Source organism: Cervus elaphus, chromosome 4 (genome assembly GCF_910594005.1).
Source record: "Cervus elaphus chromosome 4, mCerEla1.1, whole genome shotgun sequence".
Lineage (NCBI taxonomy): Eukaryota > Metazoa > Chordata > Mammalia > Artiodactyla > Cervidae > Cervus > Cervus elaphus.
Window position 1 is genome coordinate 39,002,139 of NC_057818.1, and position 18,633 is coordinate 39,020,771.

Here is an 18,633-nt window from a genome sequence, read left to right on the forward strand (position 1 = left end):
AACAAATTGTGACAACATCCAAGAGGAACATATATTACCAGAAAATAAATAAAAGGCCAAACTCTAGTCCTTATCCTGTGAGTACTTTTACCTTAATTCTATAAGAATGTCTGCAAAAAATTATCATTATAAATTATGACTTATTTTTAAACTTTTTTTAATTTATGTTTTATTGAAGGATAATTGCTTTACAGAATTTTGTTGTTTTATGTCAAACCCCAAAATCAATCAGCCATAGGTATACATATATCCCCTCACTTCTGAAGCTCCCTCCCATCTCCCTCCCCATCCCACCCTTCCAGATTGATGTTTCCCTTCCAGTTTGAGTTTCCTGAGCCATACAGCAAATTCCGCTGGCTATCTATTTTACATATGGTAATGTAAGCTACCATGTTACTTTTTCCTTACATCTCACCCTCTCCTCCCCTCTTCTCAAGCCCACAAGTCTATTCTCTATGTCTGTTTCTCCACTGTTGCCCTGTAAGTAAATTCTTCAGCACCATTTTTCTAGATTTCATATATGTATTAGAATATAGTATTTATCTTTCTCTTTCTGACTCACTTCACTCTGTGTAATAGTTTCTAGGTTCATCCACCTCATCAGAACTGACTCAATGCATTCCTTTTTATAGCAGAGTAATATTCCATTGTGTATATATACAACAAGTTCTTCATCCATTCATCTGTTGATGGACATCTAGGTTGCTTCCATGTTCTAGCTATTGTAAATAGTGCTGCAGTGAACAACGGGATACATGTGTCTCTTTCAATTTTGGTTTCCTTAGGGTATATGCCTAGTTGGGTGATTGCTGGGGTCACATGGTGGTTTTATTCCTAGTTTTTTAAGAAAACTCCATACCGTCTTCCATAGTGGCTGTACAATTTACATTCCCACCAACAGTGCAAGAGTGTTCCCTTTTCTCCACACCTTCTCCAGCATTCACTGTTTGTAGACCTTTTGATGAAGGCCATTCTGACAGATGTGAGGTGATATCTCACTGTAGTTTTTTGCATTTCTCTAACAATAAGCAATGTTGAGCATCTTTTCATGTGTTTGCTAGCCGTCTGTATGTCTTCTTTGGAGAAATGTCTGTTCAGGTCTTTTTCCCACTTTTTGATTGGGTTGTTTGTTTTTCTGGTATTGAGTTGTACGAGCTGCTTTTATATTTTGGAAATTAATCCTTTGTCAGTTGTTTCACTTGCTATTATTTTCTCCCATTATGAGGGTTGTCTTTTCACCTTGCTTATAGTTTCCTTTGCTGTGCAAAAGCTTTTAAGTTTAATCAGGTCCCACTTGTTTACTTTTGTTTTTATTTCCATTACTCTGGGAGGTAGGTCATGGAGGATCTTGCTTTGATTTATGTCATCGAGTGTTCTTCCTATGTTTTTTTTATATGTTTTTTTTTATAATGGGCATCAGTTATTATACAACCAGGAAAGACAACATGACAACAGAAGAATATAGCTCGAGCAAGGTACACACTAGTAGGTGATCTTTTTTAAAAAATTTATTTATTTATTTTAATTGGAGGCTAATTACTTTACAATATTGTAGTGGTTTTTGCCATACATTCACATGAATCAGCCATCAGTGTACATGTGTCCCCTATCCTGACCCTCCCTCCTATATCCCTCCCCATCCTGTAGTTAAAATATTTAGGGAAAAAAGAATCAGAGGATTGTGAGGTTAGAAGAGGACCCATTAGAATCTTCTTGAGGGACTGGAGATATGACGGCAGAATAGAAGGACTTGAGCTCACCTTCTCTCATGAAAACACTGAAATCACAACTGACGAACAACCATCAGCAAAAAAACCTGGAACCTACCAAAAAAGATACTCTACATCTAAAGACAAAGAAGGAGCCACAGCAAGATTGTAGGAGGGGCGCTTTTGCAATATAATCAAATCCTGTCAGTTGGGTGACACACAAACTGGAAAATAATTATGTCACAGAGGTTCTCCCACAAGAGTGAGAGTTCTTAAACTCATGTCAGACTACCCAGCCTGGGGGTCTGGGATCAAGAGGAGGAAGTCCCTAGGGCATTTGGCTTTGAAGGCCAGTGAGGCTTGAGTGCAAGAACTCCACAAGTCTGGAAAAAAACAGACTCTTCTCTGACCCAGGGCAAAGCAGTGACTCCATGGGAGCCTGAGCCAAACCTATCTACAGGATTTGGACAGTATCCTGGGGTTGGTGGAGGTTGGCTATGGCCCAGTGCAGGGTCAAGGTCACTGGTGGTGGAGGCCTCTTGGGTATATTCAATGGTGTGAGCTCTCTTGAAGGTTGTCATTTTGGCACTAAGATCTGGCCCCATCCAACAGCCTACAGGCTCTAGTGCTGGAAAGCCTCAGGCCAAACAACTAGAAGGGCAGGAACACAGCCCCACCTATCAACAGACAGGCTGCCTAAAGTCCTTCTGAGCCCACAGTCAACTGTAGATGCACCGTTTGACATGACCCAGCCCCTAGAGGGACAAGATCCAGCTCCACCCATCAGTGGACAGAGATCAATCCCTCATACCAGGAAGTCTGAACAAGCCTCAGAACCAACCTCACTCACTAGGGGGCAGACACCATAAGTAAGAACTACAATCCTGCAGCCTATGGAAAAGAGCCCACAGACCAGAAAGCTAGACAAAATGAGATTGGAGAGGAATGTAGTTGAAAAAAAGAAAGATAAAACCCCAGAAGAACAAAGTGAAGTATAGATGGGCAATATGCCTGAAAAAGAATTCAGAGTAAGTATAATAAAGATGATACAAGATCTCAGAATAAGAATGGAGGCACAGAATGAGAAGATATAAGAAATGTTTAACAAACAGGTAGAAAATTTAAACAACAAACAGATAAACAATACAATGACTTAAATGAAAAACATACCAGAAGGAATCAACAGCAGAATAACTGAGGCAGAGGAAAGGATAAGTGAACTGGAAGACAGACTGGTGGAAATCACTGCCACAGAACAAAAAGAGAAAAGAATGCAAAGAAATGAGAACAGTCTAAGAGATCTCTGGGACAACATTAAACACACCAACATTCACATTATAGAGGTCCCAGAAGGAGAAAAGAAAGAGAAAGGGTCTAAGAAAGTATATGAAGAGATAATAACTGAAAACATGGGAAAGGAAACACTCACTCAAGTCCAGAAAACACAGATAGTCCCATACAGATAAACCCAAGGAGGATTATGCCAAGACAGACATCAATCAAATTAACAAAAATTAAAGACAAAAAGAAAATGTTAAAATCAACAAGTCAAAGCAACAAATAACATCTAAGGGAATCCCCTGAAGTTATCAACTGATTTTTCAGTAGAAACTGTGTAAGCCAGAAAGGAATGGTATGAAATATTTAAAGTGATGAAAGAGAAAAGCATGCAACCAAGAATACACAGCAAGGCTCTCATTCACAGAAAAATCAAAAGCTTTACAGACAAACAAAAGCTAAGAGAATTCTGTAAAACCAACCCAGCTTTACAAATGCTAAAGGAACTTCTCTAGGTGGAAAAGATAAGGCCACAACTAGAAACAAGAAAATTACAAATGGGGAAGCTCACTGGTAAAGGTAAACATACAGGAAAGGTTGGAAATCATCCACACACATATTTCGAGAATATAAATGCAGGTTATTGGAAACACATTTGAAAGTAAGAGACCAGGAACCTAACACAATCTTGTATGATTATAGAGTACTATATCAAAACCTCATGGTAGCTGCAAACCAAAAAACTGCAATAGATATACACACAAAATAAAAAAGAAAGATCTAAATCCAACACTAAAGACAGTCCTCAAGTTACAAGAGGACAAAATACCAATGTAAGAAAAAAGACTTGCAAAAAAAAAATCCAAAAATAACAAAATGGCAATAAGAACACACATATCAATAACTAGCTTTGATGAAAATGAATTAAATACTCCAACCAAAAGACACAGAATGACTAAGTGGATACAAAAACAAAACCAGTATATATGCTGTCAACAAGAGACCCACTTCAAATCTAGGAACACATACGGAATGAAAGTGAGGGGAAAAGGTATTTCATGAAAATGGAAATCAAAGGAAAGCTGAGTAGCAAAACTCATATAAGGAAACATTCTCATTCACCACTGCATCAAAATAAAACAAAATACCTAGGAACAAATCTAGCAAAAGAGATAAAAGACCTATACTGAAAAGCATAAGGCACTGATGAAAGAAATCAAAGATGATATAGACAAATAGAAAAATACAACATGTTATTAAACTGGAAGAATCAATACTGTCAAAATCACTACCCAAAGCAATCTACAGATTGACTGTAATCCCTATCAAATTACCAATGGCATTTTTCACAGAATTAGACAAAAAAATTTTACAATTCGTACGCAAACACAGAAGATCTCAAATAGCCAAAGCAATCCTGAGAAAGAAAAACAAAGTTAGAACAATCAGGCTGCCTGATTTGAGACCACACTACAAAGCTACAGTCATTTTAAAAAGTATGGCTCAGAAAAAAAGTATGGTTCAGTTCAGTTCAGTCCCTTAGTCATGTTCAACTATTTGTGACCCCATGAAGTGCAGCACGCCAGGCCTCCCTGTCCAACACCAACTCCCGGAGTTTACTCAAACTCACGTCCATTGAGTCGGTGATGCCATCCAGCCATCTCATCCTCTGTTGTTGCCTTCTCCTCCTGCCCCCAATCCCTCCCAGCATCAGGGTCTTTTCAAATGAGTCAACTCTTCGCATGAGGTGGCCAAAGTATTGGAGTTTCAGCTTCAACATCAGTCCTTCCAATGAACACCCAGGACTGATCTCCTTTAGGATGGGCTGGTTGGATCTCCTTGCAGTCCAAGGGACTCTCAAGAGTCTTCTCCAACATCATAGTTCAAAAGCATCAATTCTTCAGTGCTCAGCTTTCTTCACAGTCCAGCTCTCACATCCACACATGATCACTGGAAAAACCATAGCCTTGACTAGAAGGACCTCTGTTGGCAAAGTAATGTCTCTGCTTTTTAATGTGCTGTTTAGGTTGGTCATAACTTTCCTTCCAAGGAGTAAGCGTCTTTTAATCTCATGGCTGCAGTCACCATCTGCAGTGATTTTGGAGCCCAAAGAAATAAAGTCTGACACCATTTCCACTGTTTCTCTGTCTATTTCCCATGAAGTGATGAGACCAGATGCCATAATCTTCGTTTTCTGAATGTTGAGCTTTAAGCCAACTTTTTCACTCTCCTCTTTCACTTTCATCAAGCGGCTTTTTAGTTCCTCTTCACTTTCTGCCATAAGGGTGGTGTCATCTGCATATCTGAGGTTATTGATATTTCTACTGGCAATCTTGATTCCAGCTTGTGCTTCTTCCAGCTCAGTGTTTCTCATGATGTACTCTGCATATAAGTTAAATAAGAAGGATGACAATATATAGCCTGGATGTACTCCTTTTCCTATTTGGAACCAGTCTGTTCTATGTCCAGTTCTCACTGCTGCTTCCTGACCTGCATACAGGTTTCTCAAGAGGCAGGTCAGGTGGTCTGGTATTCCCATCTCTTTCAGAATTTTCCACAGTTTATTGTGATCCACACAGTCAAAGGCTTTGGCATAGTCAATAAAGCAGAAATAGATGTTTTTCTGGAACTCTCATGCTTTTTTGATGATCCAGCAGATGTTGGCACTTTGATCTCTGGTTCCTCTGCCTTTTCTAAAACCAGCTTGAACATCTGGAAGTTCATGGTTCACATATTGCTGAAGCCTGGCTTGGAGAATTTTGAGCATTACTTTACTAGTGTGTGAGATGAGTGCAATTGTGTGGGAGTTTGAGCATTCTTTGGGATTGCCTTTCTCTGGGATTATATGGTACTGGCACAATAACAGAAATACAGATCAAGAGAACAGGATAGAAAGCCCAAAAATAAACCCAGACATGTATGGCCAATTAACCCACAACAAAGGAGGCAAAAGTATACAATGGAAGAAAAGACAGTCTCTTCAGCAAGCAGCACTGGGAAAACTGGACAACTACATGTTAATGAATGAAATTAGAACATTCTCTAACACCGTACACAAAAATCAACTCAAAATGGATTAAAGACCTAAACGTAAGACTAGATACTATAAAACTCTTTAAGGAAAATATACGCAAAACATTCTGTGACATAAATCACAGCAATATCTTTTTTATCCACCTCCTAGAGAATGAAAATAAACAAATGGGATCTATTTAAACTTAAAAGCTTCTGCACAACAAAGGAAACCATAAAGAAAATGAAAAGACAACAGAAAAAATGGGAGAGAATATTTGCAAATGATAATCTCCAAAATTTACAAATAGCTCATATAGCTCAATTAAAAAAAAAAAAAAAAAGAACCCAGTCAAAAAATGGGCAGAAGAGCTAAACAGATATTTCTCTAAAGAAGACACACTGATGGCCAAGAGGCACATGAAAAGGTGCTCAACATCATTAATTGTTAGAGAAATGCAAATCAAAATAATGATGTATCATCTCACACCAATCAGAATGGTTATCATCAAGAAGTCTACAAATAATAAATGCTGGAGAGAGTATGGAAGAAAAGGAACCTTCCTATATACTGTCGGTGGGAATGTAAACTGGTATAGCCACTGTAGACAACAGTGGCTTAAAAAACTTAAAAGTAGAGCTACTATATGACCCAGAAATCCCACTCCTGGGCATATATTTGGGAAAAAACATGGTTCGAAAAGATATATGCACCCCAATGTTCCTTGAAGCACTGTTTACAACAGCCTTAAAAAACTAAAAGTAGAGCTACTATATGACCCAGCAATCCCACTCCTGGGCATGTATTTGGGAAAAAACATGGTTCGAAAGGATATATGCACCCCAATGTTCCTTGAAGCACTGTTTACAACAGCCAAGACAACAAAGCAACCTAAATTTCCATCCACAGAGGAATGAATAAAGAAGATATGGTAAATAAATACATTAAAAAGAATGAAAAATTGCCATTTGCAGCAAAATGGATGGACCTAGAAATTATCATACTAAGTAAAGTCAGGCAGAGAAAGAAAAATATCATGATACCACTTCTATGTGGAATCTTAAAAAATGATACAAATGAATTTATTTTAAAAACAGACTCAAAACCAAACAACTTAAGGTTACCAAAAGGCATGGGTTGAAGGGGGAAGGATAAATTAGGAGTTTTGGATTAACACACTACTATATATAAAACGAAGTGAAGTCACTCAGTCGTGTCTGACTCTTTGTGACCCCGTGGACTGTAGCCAACCATGCTCCTCCGTCCATGGGATTCTCCAGGCAAGAATACTGGAGTGGGTCGCCATTTCCTTCTCCCGGGGATCTTCCCGACCCAGGGATTGAACCCAGGTCTCCCGCATTGTAGGCAGAGGCTTTACCGTCTGAGCCACTTAGGGGTTAAAGTGTCTTTACCATCTGAGCCACTTAGAGGTTAAAGTGTCTGCCTGCAATGCAGGAGACCTGGGTTCGATCCCTGGGTCGGGAAGGTCCCCAGGAGAAGGAAATGGTGACCCACTCCAGTATTCTTGCCTGGAGAATCCCATGGATGGAGGAGCCTGGTTGGCTACAGTTCACGGGGTCACAAAGAGTCAGACACGACTGAGCGACTTCACTTCCACTTTCATATATAAAATAATCAATATGGACCTACTGTACTGCACATGGAACTCTACTCAATAGTCTATAAAAACCTATTTTGGAAAAAATCTAAAACTATATATGTATATACACATATATATATATGTACAACTGAATCACTTTGCTGAACCCTGAAACTAACACAACATTGTAAAATAACTATACTACAGTATAAAATAAAAAATTTAAAATGTTAAAAATAAATAACATTTTCATTATTCATAGGAAAAATTTAATCTCCTTCCTTTGGCTGGGAACAAATATACACAACTAATTCTAGGTAAACTAAGAACATTCTTCATGTTTAGTCTCTCTTAGGGTTGGAGATTCTATCATTCTTTTTTGTCATTCAGACAGCCCTTATGCTACATTTAAGTCTATTTCTCTTCTGTCCTGAAGATGGACAAGAACTGGCAACCATGGTTTCTATAACAAGAGCCTTCCTGTACCTGAAGATAATGTTTAATCACTGATCAGTTTTTTTATCTCAAGAACAAAAAAGGTAACTTTTTTAAAGTGTTACAAAAATATGATTTAATGTTGATATACATGTAACATCCAAGAACTCTAAGGAAGAGAGGGAAGAGGAAAGCAATAATCAAAAAGAAAGGAACAGCAGGCCAGATGAAATAGGAAATAAAAGCTACATGGAAAGAATAGAGAAAACATCCTTGACAGACTCCAAAAATAATATCTGAGTGCTCATCATTTGCAAGGCACTATGTAGAGGGCTTTATGCCGTTGTCATACAGCTAACACTTAACTGAACGTGTACCTCATGTCAAGCATCATTCTATGCACTCTTCATATATGAAGTCACGTAATGTACAGTCTTTACAACATCCCAAGGATAGGATATTCCCGTATTTCAGATAAGGAACTGAAACAGAGGCTTGTAACATCTTTATATTCTTGGTGCATTCTTTTTAAGGACATCATTATTCCTATTTTACAGATGTAAAGACTGAGTATCACATTAAATAACACGCCCATGATCAAAAGAGTTGGTAAGTGAGAGAGCTGGGTTTTAAACTAAGAATTCTCTGATTCCAAAGTACTTTCTGACTACATGTTTAACTTGAGAAAAAGAAAATACTAGTAACAATAAGCACAATAGAGTATATCACATGCCAGGCACTATTAAGAGAGTTGGGAAAATGAAACTCAAACACAGGAGGTCCTGTTTCAGAGCTATGTTCTTACCACAACACTATATTGCCTCTTGTAATCAAAATATATAATAGGAGCAACTGTTTGGGATCATGAAAAATGAGAATGGTCTCACAGGTAAATATATGCTGGTACTGCCATATAACTAATACTTGTTGAACACTTACTAAATACTTCTGGAAGACACTGTAACATGCGACCTAGATCCCCCTCAGGAATGAAGGACTTATTGGACCAGTTGATGGGAGTTCTAAAAGAAGACAGGCCTCAACTACCAGGTCTCATTGGAAAAACTTACCTGTGGGGTTGGCTGGGATGCAGCGCAGCTCATTTCCTACAGGTGTTGATCCAAAGAGTAATCCCTAATAAATAAGAAACATCCTGAATGTTAACTTTGACCTGAGAGTTTGTTTCCCTAGGAACCCAACCTGAAACAACATTTCACAGAATCTCATTTAACTCTCACCATCTTATGAATCAGATGCTATTATTCTCATATACTCATTTTACAAATGAAAAAACTAAGGTTTAACTTTCCCAAGGTCATAGAGCTGGTCAAGGATGGAGACAGAATCTGAAAAGAAGTAGAATTCTAGAGGCTGTACCCTAAACTTCTACAAAACTGTGTATATAGAGACAGACTCTATATACAGACTGTTTATGTGGAGACTTGTCATTAGTTCAACATGTATTTAATGTGTAGGGGAAAGAGGCACTGTGAGGACTCTAACATCTTAAAGGGAAAAGATATCTAACATTTATGTTTAAAGCACAGGCAAGAGTAATGTTAGCAGTTGGGATGACCTGAAATGTAAACCAGGTGGCCTGAAAAAGAAGACTGATCAAGAAAATAGTCAAACAATTTTTACCTCTATGGCTTCCACAACTTATTTCTTAAGAAGAACAAACGAAGGGCCAAAAGTTAAAAAGTTCCCATATGAAAGAGGAGAGGAAAATGTTCAATTAAAGAGAAACCTTACACATTAAATAATCTTAAATTCAAAGAGAAAAGGTTTCACTCTCCAATGTGCAGTGTTTCTCATTTGATACATCTGTCTAGCATCTTTCCTCATATGAGAGAAGTTGAAAACACAAAATGCCAGCATATGGACTGGACTTTAATGAGAAGTTACAGGGTATCAGTTCAGTTCAGTCGCTCAGTCATGTCTGACTCTGTGACCCCATGAACCACAGCACGCCAAGCCTCCCTGTCTATCACCAACTCCTGGAATCCACCCAAACCCATGTCCATTGAGTCGGTGATGCCATCCAACCACCTCATCCTTTGTCGTCCCCTTCTCCTCCTGCCCTCAATCTTTACCAGCATCACGGTCTTTTCAAATGAGCCAGCTCTTTGCATCAGGTGGCCAAAGTATTGGAGTTTCAGCTTCAACATCAGTCCTTCCAATGAACACCCAGGACTGATCTCCTTTAGGATGGACTGGTTGGATCTCCTTGCAGTCCAAGGGACTCTCAAGAGTCTTCTCCAATACCACAGTTCAAAAGCATCAATTCTTCTGCACTCAGCTTTCTTTATAGTCCAACTCTCACATTCATACATAACCACTGGAAAAACCATAGCCTGACTAGACGGACCTTTGTTGACAAAGTGATGTCTCTGCTTTTTAATATGCTGTCTGGGTTGGTCATAACTTTCCTTCTGGTATATCTGTTCACAATATTCTAAGAGATATGGGGCAGTGTTAAAAGATGGGGTGGGGAGAGAGGAGTTAAGGCCATAGTTATGGCCATAGCCATAGCTTTTGCCTGAGTTATGCTATTCAATCACAGATTTCTTCCAATGTTAAAAATTTCCAAGTACTATTAGCCATCTTAATTTTCTCACTTTTTCCAGGACAGATAAGATTCAAGACATAAATCCCTTGACTCATATGTAAGCTTAAATTGTATAGAATCTACTTTTTAAAACTACACTTTTTTTATGGGCATGAAAATTTTCCTGTATTTCCAACAGAAGGAAGAGGAAAATTACAACTGAAAAAAACCAAATATTAAATTTATTCTCAGTGCTCACATGTCCTGGGCACATTTTTTATTTTACTCAAAACCTAAAGCAAATTTAAAATACATTCAGAACATGAGAGGGCCTGAAAAACCAAGTTCAGAGAAAATGGGATGCAGTTAGCAAAGATTACATGCATCAGTGAACTGTACTAAATTGAACACTTTTAAATGCCAGAGATTTTCTCTGTGAAACTGGGGGGTTTGAAAGGAAAATCAATAATGTTGGGAAAGAGAAACCTTCTTCACACATCTCTAATTAGTCATGGCAGAATCTGGTGGATTTCCATATTACAACTGGATCAAACTTGTGAAATTGGTTTTGATCCCAGACTCATTCAGTACATCTTCTAGAAGCTCCACTCAAGACAATCAAAGGCTTTTCAACCTTGAATGATCACCAAGATCACTCTTTCAATGTTCATCCATCCTATATTATGTTCAATGTCTGTCTAATGTTGCCTCCAGCAAATCTCCCTGGAATTACCCTGAAAGAGCTCCATTTATAAGAACAGGCAAAGACTCTTCAAAACTGGTCAGCTTCAACTTTAGCTTGAGTCTTCAAAATCTATATTAGTAAGTGAAACCAGGCATAAAGAGGCATAGTTCTTCATATCTTTTATTTTTTTAATAAGTAAAATAAATATTGGCCATATTGTTTACATTAGGGCACAAAGTCTTCTGTAAAGTCACCACTTAAGTCTAATCAAATAGGTGAAGGGTTTCTGTATTTTTCTAAATAATCAATATCAAAGCTGCTGATGCAAATTTATTTGAACCCCAGGGAACATATCCTTTGAAATTCTGGGAAATTTTTAAAAACAGTGTGCAAATCAATAAGTGGACAAAAACATCTCTGTCAATGTGTTCATTTTTATTTGGAGAGGAAATATATCTTTAAATGTAAACTCTCACTCCCTCTATGAACCCTTTCCCCAAATTATTTCTTTTACAAAAGAAATTCATGACAGTCAGCTGGACATGAAACAGTCTTTTTGGCTATAATTAAAAGTGGTGTAGATGTCACCTCCCTGAACAGGATGACTTCTCAAGCCTGAAAACCAGCCTTCTCAGTCTTCCTGTTTCTAATCTTTTGTAATACTCTCATGCTTTTCTCTTTTCCTATCATTTCATCCAGTTTTGGAGCTTTAGCCAACTGGTATGGTTTGAGGGCATTTTCAGAAGGGATTCTACTGGCCTGGTTTGGTTGGTATATGCTGCTTTGAATGGGATGCATCTATGAGATTAAAATATATTTTTTCACTACTACCTATTTTCACAGTCCACTGAGCAAAAACACAAAGCAATTTTTTCCTTCCCTCATTCTCCCTTTCTCCCTTCCTTCTCTTTCTTCCCCTGTGGAGTTCAAATTAAAGAAAGGTGAAAATTGAAGCTGTTGTAGGCAAGGCGATTGCAACATGCATATTTGATTTTTATGATGGATCTAAATTGCTGAATAAGGCCATGGAACAAAGGGAGACTGCAGCTTCCTGCCCATCACATGCAGCCACTGAATGCAGAACAAAAGCTTCGGCCATTAGGGGCTCAGCAGGGAGACACATTATATAAATGACTTTGTCTTTTCTGCCCCCTCCCCCCCTACTGGGTGCACTGGACAGGGATGGGGGTGTGGGTTGGGAGTATGTGTGTGTGTGTGTGTGTGTGTGTGTATGGGTGTTATGATTTCCCAGGGCAGGAGATAATAAATCCTGGAAGCAGCAGTGGGAATAGAAAACATACAGCATGTTATGATTCAAAAAGGCCATGCTTTACTCACTGGACCAGTGCAGCTCTCAGCACTGTGGTGAGAGCATCACCTGAGACAACCACTTCCCTGAGGAAGTAGGTGTCTTTCCAGAACAACCTGTAGCTTTTCTCTTAACTATTTTGTTTCTTTCATCAGGAATGATGAAACACACAAAAAAAAAACACTTAGAAAAAATATGAAGGCCTACTGTTCCAAGGTAATTGCCAGACCTGCTTTAAGAACAAACTGACATACAGTTCATTGTGACAGTAGTTTCCCAGGAAGGTACTATTCTTAATTCTTCCTTCCAGACTCAAGGTTTTTCTTTGGCAGAAAAGGAGAACCATATGCCAATAAAAAATCATAAGCTATCACATAGCTGAGTCAACCTGTTTTTAAGAGGCCTCCTGTGGTGGTGACTTGAATAGATGCTACTGTTTTTCCTGGCTTGAAATAGCAGTAATCCTATACATATACATTCAACAATCTTTGTATAGACTGTTCTGAAGGATTTTAGTAATCTTCAGAGAGGTGAATCATTTTATTATTTCTAATATTACTGTAAGAGACAGGGATTAAAAGAGATTCTCTCGGCAAGTTCGAGGTCGAAGCACAGAGTGATTACCCACACTGAAGGTGATACAGAACACTGGAGGCAGGCTAAGAATGAAACAAGGCCACTAGGTGCTCACTGCAGGCCTAACTAGCGTGTACGTTTCATGAGAGGAAATGACTCAATGATATGTTTCTATTTTTTAGTACAATTCAGAAATTAGCATGTTCTGACAGTCCTACTCTCAAATGTAGTAGAGAAAGCAGTCCCACTGCTAACCAAAGTAACTGAAAGTCAGTGTCAAGTGCTACAGAACTAGAACTGAGGGTTCTTGGTGAGACTGAATTGCAAAGACAAACTCAACGTAAGGGCATATATATCCTTAAGCAATCTAACGATGATGGAGTTGTGTAAAGCTAGCTAAACAAAATGCCATGAGATAACTGCCATTCGTCATACACCTTATCTCTCTGTCTCAAAGTGGGCAATTCATTTGAAATAAAGTAGAATCATATCACTTACATGAAAGCTGAGGGACAGACCGTGGGTTGTTACTGTTAAGTAATTCAGTTGTGAGCCACACAGGTCACCAAGCAAACTTTTACAAAAGTTCTTTTGGACCTTACTTTAAGATGGTTAAATTCCTTCTAACTGGGTAGGAAAAAATCTCTCAATAAAGACTGCTTAATGGATTAGGATGATATTGAGACTTATGCTTATCAAAGGTTTAAGCAAATGGGATGAATAAATGCTTAAAGGGAGTCCCCTAACCTACATGTTCAGAGGTGGGGGTTAGTAGTAAGGATAAACAGATGGATCAGTATATTGGAGAAAGTGAAAGAAAGTGAAGTCACTCAGTTGTGTCCAACTCTTTGCAACGCCATGGACTGTAGTCTACCAGGCTCCTCTGTCCGTGGGATTTTCCAGGCAAGAGTACTGGAGTGGGTTGCCATTTCCTTCTCCAATATTAGAGAAGAGAAGGCTAAATAGTTATTCATTTCTTTAGTCATCTACTCTGTTATCAGATATTCATTAAGGGCCTACTAAGATTCTGCCCTAGATAATAATTCTATATGTGGTTAGGGGTGGTGGTAAAGATATTAAATAGTTATACAAATATCTATGTAAATAAAAATCTGGCAAGAGATATGAAGAGAAAGAGCAGTGCTCTATGAGAATATTAACTGGTAGGACCTATCTCCTCAGCAGGGGGTCAGGGATGGCTTTAATGAAGACAAGACAGTTAAGCTAAGCCAGAAAGAAAAAGTGAGATATGCTCTAATTACATTTTCATCTTCTGAGGTACATCTCAAGATGTCAATTAAAAACGAGTGTTAAGGAAATGATGTATTTCTTTAGGTTTTCTTATACACTATTGGTGAAGAACTCACCTGCCAATGCAGGCGACCTAAGATGTGGGTTCAATCCCTGGGTCGGGAAGATCCCCTGGAGGAGGAAATTGCAACCCACTCCAGTATTCTTGTCTGGAGAATCCCGTTGTTACTTCGCTTAAAAGTAAAACAAAATACAAATTTGGCAATTTAAATTAATTTTAGAGTAAAAATCAAAGGCCAGAAGGCTACAGCTGTACTGTACAACATGGCAGCCACTAGCCTATTTAACTTAATTTTAATTCAAATTTAAAATGTAAAATTAAGTTCTCCAGCTACATTAGCAACACTTTCAGTGTTCAACAGCCACTAGAGGCTATTAAAATTAAATTAAACTAAGCACTGAGTTCAACTGTACTGGCTATAGTTTTGAGTGCTCAATTTCAAGTGAACAGTGGCGATCAATGGACAGCACATACAGAACATTCCTATCACTGCACAAACTGCTATTGGGCAGCATTACAAGATAATCGAGCACCTTATTGATGCTCTAATTTCACTTTCTACCATCCTTGTTTATACTACCCTAGCCATGCTGGGATGTTTGTTGCTCCCTGAGTATACCAGGTATGACCCTGCCTCAGGACCTTTGCATAGTTTAGTCCGTACCTTCCTCTCCAGTCACATATAACAGTCTCCAGCTGCTGTCTGTATTCTTAGCCATGCCAGTTTTCTTTCTATATTCCTCATTTTCCAGGTCTCCTTTTTCTCTGGGCTTTGCAAATATTACCTTTCCTTGGGAGGCTCCTCCTTCCTTACTTTACCTTTCCTTCAAATATCAGCTTATTTATTATCTTATCATCAAGAAAGCCTTTTCTGACTAGGTCACATTCTCCTCTTACAAACTCACATCCTTTTCTTGCATAGTGTTTATTATAGTGACAGGTTTACATTTATTTATGTCATTTTTTATTCATATCACACTCTTCACATCCACTGAGAGTTCCATGAGAGCAGGCACCATGTCTGTTTTTGATCGCTGATGCATTCTTAAAAGGTAGCAGAATGCATAGAACAAAACAGAAGTTTAATAAAAATCTATGATTGAATTATCAATGAATGAATGCTTGGGGAAAAATAGCCAATGGTCAGTAAAAATATACATGCTGTCGTGCTGCTTCCATGCATGTCAAGTACCCAAATTTTAAGATTATATATAGTGAGCAAAAATGAATGATGGGAAATGTGGTGTCAGAGTGTGAAATACTTCCTTTAGATTGAAAGAAAGCAATGCTCTCCCAAGTATTAGGCTTCCCTGACAGCTCAGTTGGTAAAGAAACCTCCTGCAATGCAGGAGACCCCGGTTCAATTCCTGGGTCGGGAAGATCCCCTGGAGAAGGGACAAGCCATACACACTCCAGTATTCCTGGGCTTCTGTTGAGGCTCAGCTGGTAAAGAATCCACCTGCAATGTGGGAGACCTGGGTTTGATCCCTGAGTTGGAAAGATCCCCTGAAGAAGGGAAAGGCTACCCACTCCAGTATTCTGGCCTGGAGAATTCACTTCACTACACTGCTCTCCCAAAGGATACTATAATTAGTTTAGGCATAACTTGCATTCTTTTTACTTACCTGAATTTTCGAGTATTTCTCCATCATCAAGCATTGGTATTGTAAGGATGTTATTTTTTAACTGCAACATCAAAAATTATACTTCAATGCATCACAAAGCCAAACTACCTATGAGGTACAGTAGTTAAAGTGCTTCCCTTGTGGCTCAGCTGGTAAAGAATCTGCCTGCAATGCGGGAGACCTGGGTTCAATCCCTGGGTTGGGAAGATCCCCTGGAGAAGGGAACGGCTTCAGTATTTGGTATTCTGGCCTGGAGTATTCTGTATTTAGTATTCTGGCCTGGAGAATTCTATGGATTGTATAGTCCATGGGGACACAAAGAGTCAGACATGGCTGAGCGACTTCTCTCTTTTCACCGTGGTTAGAAATAAAAGTGTTTTTTTTTTTTTTTTCTCCCTGCCTGACAAACCAGAGATGAATTCCTCATTCTGAAGTTTGTTGGTTCTGTGACCTTAAGCATGTCACTTCACCTCGCCTCTCTGAACTGGGCCTTTTCAATGAAGACAACAATAGTATTCACTATATAGGATGGTTGGGAAGATTAAATAAGATAATGGATATAAAACATTCAACAAATGGCAGCTTAAAACATATATGCTGAAATGGCCATATTTAAAGTGTCATGGCTAGGTGAGCAAAGATCTCAATAACTAGTTCATTTCTTAATTTGAAAGTAAAAGATTTTGGGTTACACATTCCACGTTTGGCTTCTCATACTGGATATGCTCCCAAGGTACCTTTCTTTTGAATGTGACTGGTCCACATACTCTAGGAATTCAAGTCAGCACCAATAATTAAATTTATTTATTTATTCAACAAGTACTATGTGTCTCCTGTAAATGGGTTAGGGATGATAAAGTTAGTAAGATAAAATATATTACTATATTTCTTTCAACCTAAATAACCTACACGATGCCTAGGTGAGCACCTAAGATGAAAATTTAGTTACCAACTGTCACAAACTATTTGCATTATGCTGGTACAAAAGTATTTGAATAAATGATTTTTATAGATGTGAAATGTACTTTCATAAGGATATTTCTTAGCACTGTGTTTATACTATTGAATATTTAAGTGCCCAATAATTGTGGATTAGTTACATAAATGATAATAAATCCATATAATGAAATACTATATAACTATTAAAAATGCAGCAGCAGCAGTATATTCACTAGTAAGGAAAGATGCTTATGACACATTGGTAAATCTCTGTTTAGATTTTAAACTTGAAAAGGTTTCAAAGTTGCATGTTTAATAAGAATCTATTTATAAAAAAAACTCCATAGTGTATGTCTATATAAGCAAAAAGACTGGAAGGACAACATCAAAATGTCATCATTTCCTATAGCAAGTTGTTCACAAATATGACTAAATATTAAAACTAAGAGAGGAATTGAAAAAATAAACTGACATAGGGTCACAATTAGAAATTCTCATTTAACTGATTCTCTAAGGGGCCCAGGTGTCAATATTCAAATAATGCATTCTAGGTGTTTCCAATATGCATCTAGGATTGAAAATACTTTTTCCTAAGTGGTGGGACTATATTTTATTTTATCAGTTTTTCTAAATTATATATATGAGTATTATAGATTATTCATGCAATAAAAAGTTATGTCACAAGCAGAATACTGTTAATATTATTACAAGTTGCCAAATACTGAATTAGGATGTAGAGTAAGGTTCCTCATTTTTTAATTCTTGATTTTAGCTAGTTATCTCTTTTCTTTTTTTTTTTAAATGATGAGTTTATGATGAAACTTGCCTGGTAATAAGCATCAATTTTATTATATAAAGGAACAACTTCTGGCTTTATTGATTTGTTGAATGTCTGTTCATTATTTTTTTTCTTGTAATTTCTTTTGGTTTTGTTCTTTTTTCTACCCTCTTCAAATGGATGCTTAGATCATCGAGTTTTCGGCTTTTCTTATTTTCTAATATAGCCAAAATTTTCCTTCTAAAAATGCTCTTTCTCTTCTAAGCATGATACTCTTCTTTAGTTTAAGTCCACGGTGATCTAAGAATATACTGTTCTTTTTCAATATTTTTACTTTTTCTGTAATTTCTAGCGACAGAACTACAGTCCAGTTTTTCAACTATTCTGTGTGCATTTTAAAAAAATGGGTATTAAAAGTCAAACAGAGAAAGACAAATGCCATATGATATCACTTACATATGGAGTCTACAAAAAAAAGATACAAATGAATTTACTTACAAAATGGAACAGACACAGAAAACAAACTTATGGTTACCAAAGGGGATAAATCACAAGTTTGGGATTAACTGACACTAACTGTACATAAAACAAACAAAAAGGACCTACTGTGTAACACAAGAAGCTAATATTCAGTATTTTATAATAACCTATAACAGAAGAGAATCTGAAAAAGAACATGCATCTAAATATATCTAGTCACTTTGCTGTACACCTGAAACCAATACACTGTAAATCAACTATGCTTCAGTTTCCTTAAAAATGGGTATTATGTAGTTGTAACATGAATTCGGAAGTTTTACAAGACACAACTGTTAAGTGAGTTGTT

General features: G+C 37.7%; 1 long non-coding RNA gene across 1 annotated transcript in view; it reads right to left on the minus strand.

Moving 5' to 3' along the window:
- LOC122691913 overlaps window positions 1–18,633 on the minus strand; it is a 138,786-nt gene that overhangs the window by 68,976 nt on the left and 51,177 nt on the right. The window contains exon 2 of the long non-coding RNA XR_006340535.1: window positions 9,106–9,169. This is a non-coding gene — a long non-coding RNA (uncharacterized LOC122691913). The remainder of the gene's footprint in view (window positions 1–9,105; window positions 9,170–18,633) is intronic.